The 6153-nt window shown below is 41.0% G+C and overlaps 1 pseudogene; it reads left to right on the top strand.

The window, feature by feature from the left end:
* Nucleotides 1-2855: 2855 nt before the first annotated feature.
* LOC112406453 (60S ribosomal protein L4 pseudogene) lies at nt 2856-4007 on the top strand (annotated as a pseudogene).
* The last annotated feature ends 2146 nt before the right edge of the window (nt 4008-6153 follow it).

Below are 6153 nucleotides of genomic sequence, written 5' to 3'. Positions count from 1 at the left end.
GAGCGCAGAGTCTTAACCACTGGACCACAAGGGAAGTCCCTCAGTGCAAGTTCTTTCAACTTCTTTTATAAAACTGGAGACTTATTTCCACAGGAAGAGTAGCAGAGTAAGAATATCAGAGACACAAAAGCCAAGAATTGTGCACATGTAGGTATGTACTCATCTATGTGTCTGTACACACACACACACCACATCTTTATCCATTCATCTGCAGACAGATACTTGGGTCACTTCCATATTTGCCTGTTGTGAATAATGATGTGATGAACAAGGGAATGCAGACATCTCTTCAAGATAGTGATTCCATTTCTTTACATATGTGCCCAGAAGTTGAATTGCTGGATCATATGTTAGTTCTATTGTTATTTTTTTCTCAGGAATCTTCATACTGTTTTCCATAGTGGCTGCACCAAAGTATATTTCCACCAACAGTACACAAGCGTTCCTTTTTCTCCACATCTTTGCCAACACTTTTATGCCTTGTCTTTTTGATGTTAGCCATTCTAACAGGTGTGAGGTGATACCTGATTGTGATTTTGATTTGTATTTCCCTGATAATTAGTGATGTCCCGCACCTTTTCATGTACCTGTTGGCCATGTGTATGTCTTCAGGCCTATTCAGGTCCTCTGCCCATTTTTTAATTGGAGTGTTTGTTCATTTGCTTTTGAGTTGTATGAGGTGATTTGTTGTTAAGCTGGGTGGTGGAGAAGGTACAGCTATGGGAGAGGTGAGCGGGAGCCACATTCTCAGATGGTGTAACTCAGCGTTCAGAGATAAAAACCTGGAGGGAGAATTTCTAGCCGTTACTTTGAGATCATGAAGAAAGGCAAGAATGGAAGGTGTCCTGTGCTTTTGTCCCAGCACAGTTGAACACATTGCAACCTAAATGATTTATGCACATTATCTCCAAGGAGTGTTTGAGAAATAAGTATGATAGTCCCTTGAGATGATATGTGCAGAACACACTGGGCTGGCACTGTATATGTAGGGCTTGGAGGGCCAGAGTCCACTACATTCATAGAACATTTTAATCAGGTTATCTTGAATGTATGTTGGCAAATCTAATCTGGGGCTAGATTTTTGGTAAGGGTGAAATGAATGAAAATGGTGGTTTGCATGGCATGCAGGGAAGGAGTTAGGACTTGACACAAATTCTAGGATCATTGAGTTTCATCCAGTTGGGATGACACCTCCACACCTAAATTATATAATAGACTATTTGAGGGGAAATTTTTATTTGATTTTTACTTGCCAAGTAACCATTTTTATCTGATTCGATATTTCATGTCCTACAGCGATTCATGTACTCTGATACATCCTTGATTAATTTTTTAATTAAAAAAATAGGTAAAGGTGGTTCCGTTTGTGGTCAAAATAACCAGAGTAATAATTCCCATTCATAAAGATTTAAGATATACCAAGCACTATACCAGGCGTTTTACATACATTACACGCATTCCAACAGACTTTTGACATATTATTAGACCAACTGCAGAGATGAGGACACTGAGGTTCATAGAGCTTGGGATGTGCCTGAATTAACAGAATAGTTTGTGACTATACTGGGACTAAACCCCTGATCTGAACTGGTCTAGAGCCCACACTGTTCCACTCCTGCCAGCCAGAGGTAAACCTTCTGCCTTTTATCAATAATTCATTTCTCTTCCCACTATTGTTGTAGTTTTTTTTATGATAGGGTCGAAAGTAAGTTTATTATATGAGATGAATTGTGTCGAAGTATAGCAGTAGAGGGTTGACGCTCGCTCAGGTAAAATAGTGACGTTTGTTTTGTTGTGGTAGTTTTTATTTAAGTATTACCTATGTTTATATTTTAAGACTTGTTTTTTTAACATTTTAGAAATGTTAAAGTAGTAACATATGTTTTTATTGATTATACAAGTAATAATGGGCTTTTTTGAAAACATGCCGTGTTTTGTCCTTGAGCGCAAAAGCAACACAAGGACATTGCCTTGTGTTCCCACCATTCTGATTATACTGAAGTAGTACAAGGACATTTCGTTGCGCTCCCACCATTCTGATTATACTGAGGACATCTCATGGATCAGTGCCCAAAGCACTCAATGCTTATTCGTAGGCCCCCGGTTTGTCGGGGGGGTGCTCAAAGCATTCAGGACTGTTTGCAGTTCTGGCTTATTCGCCAACCCCCAGTTTGCTTGGGGGGGGGGGCTCATGGGTCACGTCTCCTTTCCGTGTCCTCAGTTATTTCACTACACACTATTCCATAATGTGTCCCAGGTGATAAAAAGAAGGACTCTATCACCAAAGTACTTTATGCAGGCTTAAAATAGGAAGATGAAAATGAGAATAAAGTATAATTTAATGGTATGTATAGTTTTTGTCCCCATCACATGTCATTGGACTAGCCCTTGCTGCTGACATATGAGAAAAAGCAGTTTGCCACTTTCAGGCCAAAGAATATGGGAGTCAGTATGCCACCTCTGTGCTTTCTCTTTCGTTCAGCAACATCCCGGAGAGTTTGTGTTGTGATGGTGGAACTAGAAGGTGGAACAGCCTGGATCCATGGGTCACCTGATAGTAGTGTGGCCAGGACAATGTACATCAGGTTTCATCTTCACAAAAATAAATGTCTTTGTGTTAAGCCATTCAAAATTCAGGTTTTGTGTGTTGTATCATGCAGCAATCATTCTATCTTATTAACACACTCTATCTTATTAGCTACTTTCTTTGTTTGGCCTATTTTAATATCTTAATAAGAAAGCTACTGATGCATATATTTTTGTGGCAAAAGAGTTTTAACAATATACATAAATCAAAGTTCTCTGCTTTACAGTATTTCTCCAAAATTCATGCCCTCACTGAGAGGTTACCACAAATGAGAGTCTATAATTTAAAAGATGATGAATTAGCAGGTCATCAAACCAGTGCTGAGTCTTGGGGTACTGGCAGAGCTATGGCTTGAATTCCCAGGGTTCGAGGTGGTGGCACTCACCATTCTGGCCAGGGTGCTTTTGGAATTATGTGTCGTGGGGGCCGCATGTTTGCACCAACCAAGACCTGGCGACGTTGGCACCGCAGAGTGAATACAACGCAGAAGCGATATGCCATCTGCTCTGCGTTGGCTGCCTCGGCTTTACCAGCGCCGGCCATGTCTAAAGGTCATCGTATAGAGGAAGTTCCTGAACTTCCTTTGGTGGTTGAAGATAAAGTTGAAGGCTACAAGAAGACCGAGGAGGCTGTTTTGCTCCTGAAGAAACTTAAGGCTTGGAATGATATCAAAAAGGTCTACGCCTCGCAGCGAATGAGAGCTGGCAAAGGCAAAATGAGAAACCGTCGCCGTATCAAGTGCAGGGGACCCTGCATCATTTATAATGAGGACAGTGGTATCATCAAGGCCTTCAGAAACATCCCTGGAATTACTCTGCTTAATGTAAGCAAACTGAACATTTTGAAACTTGCTCCTGGTAGGCATGTGGGACGTTTCTGCATTTGGGCTGAAAGTGGTTTCCGCAAGTTAGATGAGCTGTATGGCACTTGGCGTAAAGCTGCCTCCCTCAAGAGTAACTACAACCTCCCCATGCACAAGATGCTCAATACAGACCTTAGCAGAATCTTGAAAAACCCAGAGATCCAAAGAGCCCTCCGAGCACCACGCAAGAAGATTCATCGCAGAGTCTTGAAGAAGAATCCACTGAAAAACCTGAGAATCATGTTGAAGCTAAACCCATATGCAAAGACCACGCGCCAGAACACCATTCTTCGCCAGGCCAAGAACCACAAAATCCGGATTGATAGGGCAGCAGCAGCACTAGAAGCCAAATCAGATGAGAAGGGGGTTCCAGGCAAGGAGCCTGTGGTGGGAAAGAAGGGAAAGAAGGCTGTTTGCCTTAAGAAGCTGAAGAAGCCAAAGAAGGCTTTGGTGGAAAAAAGGGCTGCAGTGACCAAGAAACCAGCAGCTGAAAAGAAGCCTGCTAAAAAGAAGCCCACAGAAAAGAAACCCACCACAGAGGAAAAGGCTGCTGCATAAACTTAAATTTGTTTATTCGGTGAAGGTCAAATCATTTTGGACAGCTAATTTTGAATAAAGACCTGATCAAAGAGGCAGTGAGAAACATAAAAAAAAAAAAAGATGAGTCTAGGATTTCCAATATAGAGATGTAGTATAGAAATACGTTCTATATTTAATTTAATGGATAAAAGTAACATGTTTTTCTTCTTGCCCTTGCCACTTAATAAAATGAATGTGGATCTTTCCATGATAACACATATAGATAACCTCACTTATCTAACTATACCCAAAGCAAGTATGTGTCATAATGAGTTTAACTGTTCTCTTACTAATTAGAAACTAAGTTGTTTCCCATTTGTTAATATGATTTACAGAACTGAAGTCAACATTTTGGAAATGCATTATAGGGCCCATGTGCATGCTTTCTCAAAGGAAATATAATGCAAAATGTAAATTGGGTTAAAGTGGAGAAGATTGTATATTTTTATAGATATAGCCCAAATTTATTTCCAACATTTTTCTTCTAGTTCTGTCTCACAAATTAATGTATTTTTTTTTAAACATCTTTATTGGGATATAATTGCTTTACAATGGTGTGTTAGTTTCTGCTTTATAACAAAGTGAATCAGCTATACATATACATATGCTCCCATGTGTCTTCCCTCTTGCGTCTCCCTCCCTCCCAAATTAATGTATTTTAATACCCTACACATTTACGGACACTTTAATTTACCAATCCTTTAAATTATAGTCAAACTTAAGAGTGAGAAAATATTGTCTAATATTTTGTATTTCCCTGTTTTCTAATTAAGTTTAGCCGATAATTATATTACAACCTCACTCATATTAAGCTGAATTTATACAGTGATTTCCCGAGTAACAGGATATTTCTTGGAATGCTTTAAAATTCTGCTGTGCCAACATGGTATTTCTCCTTCATGTGAGAAGCAAGGATTCGATCAGAATGACCAAGTGTCAAGGAATAGGGCCAGACAGGAAAATCTTAGCTAGTGAGGATCCGAGAGGACAGCATTATCCAGGGTCCATGAGAGTCACATACAAAGCAAGTCCAGGGACCCCAGTGTAGGACAGCTGTCAGGATTCTGAATCCAGAGCTCAGCATTATGTGGAGAAAGCACAGGAAGTAGAGAAGATGGGGAATTTGGGGGCAGGGGGGTGGGGAGGGTCCAGGACAAATTACATGAATACGTTTGGGAAATATCATCATTGCCAGCTGAGCAGTAGGGACATCTCAGTGTGGTGAGTCTACTGAATGAAAGGAATAGAGACATGAAAGACAGCCACCTTACCTTAGAATACCCCCTACATACTGGGAGTCCAGTGCACCCCTCTTGGTGTTCCAGGGCTTGTGGCTGTCGTGTGTATGTATGTGTGTGTGTGTGTATGTGTGTAATAATAGCACTTAACATGAAATCTACTGTCTTAAAACATTTTAAAGTGTACATTATTTTTTGATTATAGGTACAATGTTGTACAGCAGATCCTAGATCTTATCATCTTGCTTAACTGAAACTTTATGTTTGTTGATTGGTAACTCATTTCCCCTTCCCCTCAGCCCCTTGCAACCACCATTCCAGTCTTTAATTATGTGAATTTGACTATTTTAAATAACTCATACAAGTGGAATCATGCAGTATTTCTTTCTGTAACTGGTTTACTTCACTTAGCATAATATCCATGATGCTCATCCATATTGTTGCATTTGGCAGAATTTTCTTCTTTTTTTAAGGTTGAATAGTATTCTATTGTATGTCTATACCACATATGTTACTGACCCTTTAGAGTCGGGCCCCAACAAGGGTCCTTCTGCCTAGTGTCCTTCAAGTCAATACGAGGCGGAGTTCGGTTCAGAAGCAAAGGAAAGCTTTATTCTTTAATCAAAGAGTGGAGAGGTGTGTGCTTGTGCTCTAGAGCACCTGCTCTCCCTGACAGGCCAGGCCAGGGGCGGGGCTGCTTTATTGGGATCAGCGGGGAGGGGGCGGAGTTCGCACGGGAGGCGCAGACGTGTTGCTCATGCTCCAGATCCCAGCGTGGGCGCGGCGTCTCTGCACACAGCCCGCTGAGCTGAGGTGTCCGGTGCAGCCATCTTGAACTAAGAATCTAGTCTGAAGTGCCAGGTACAAGACCTCTGCACGTAGCACCA

The sequence above is a fragment of the Neophocaena asiaeorientalis genome, unplaced genomic scaffold (genome assembly GCF_003031525.2).
Source record: "Neophocaena asiaeorientalis asiaeorientalis breed wild unplaced genomic scaffold, Neophocaena_asiaeorientalis_V1.1 scaffold1212, whole genome shotgun sequence".
NCBI lineage: Eukaryota > Metazoa > Chordata > Mammalia > Artiodactyla > Phocoenidae > Neophocaena > Neophocaena asiaeorientalis.
The sequence above is the reverse complement of the archived record's forward strand: the minus strand, read 5'-3'. Positions and strand labels throughout refer to the sequence as shown.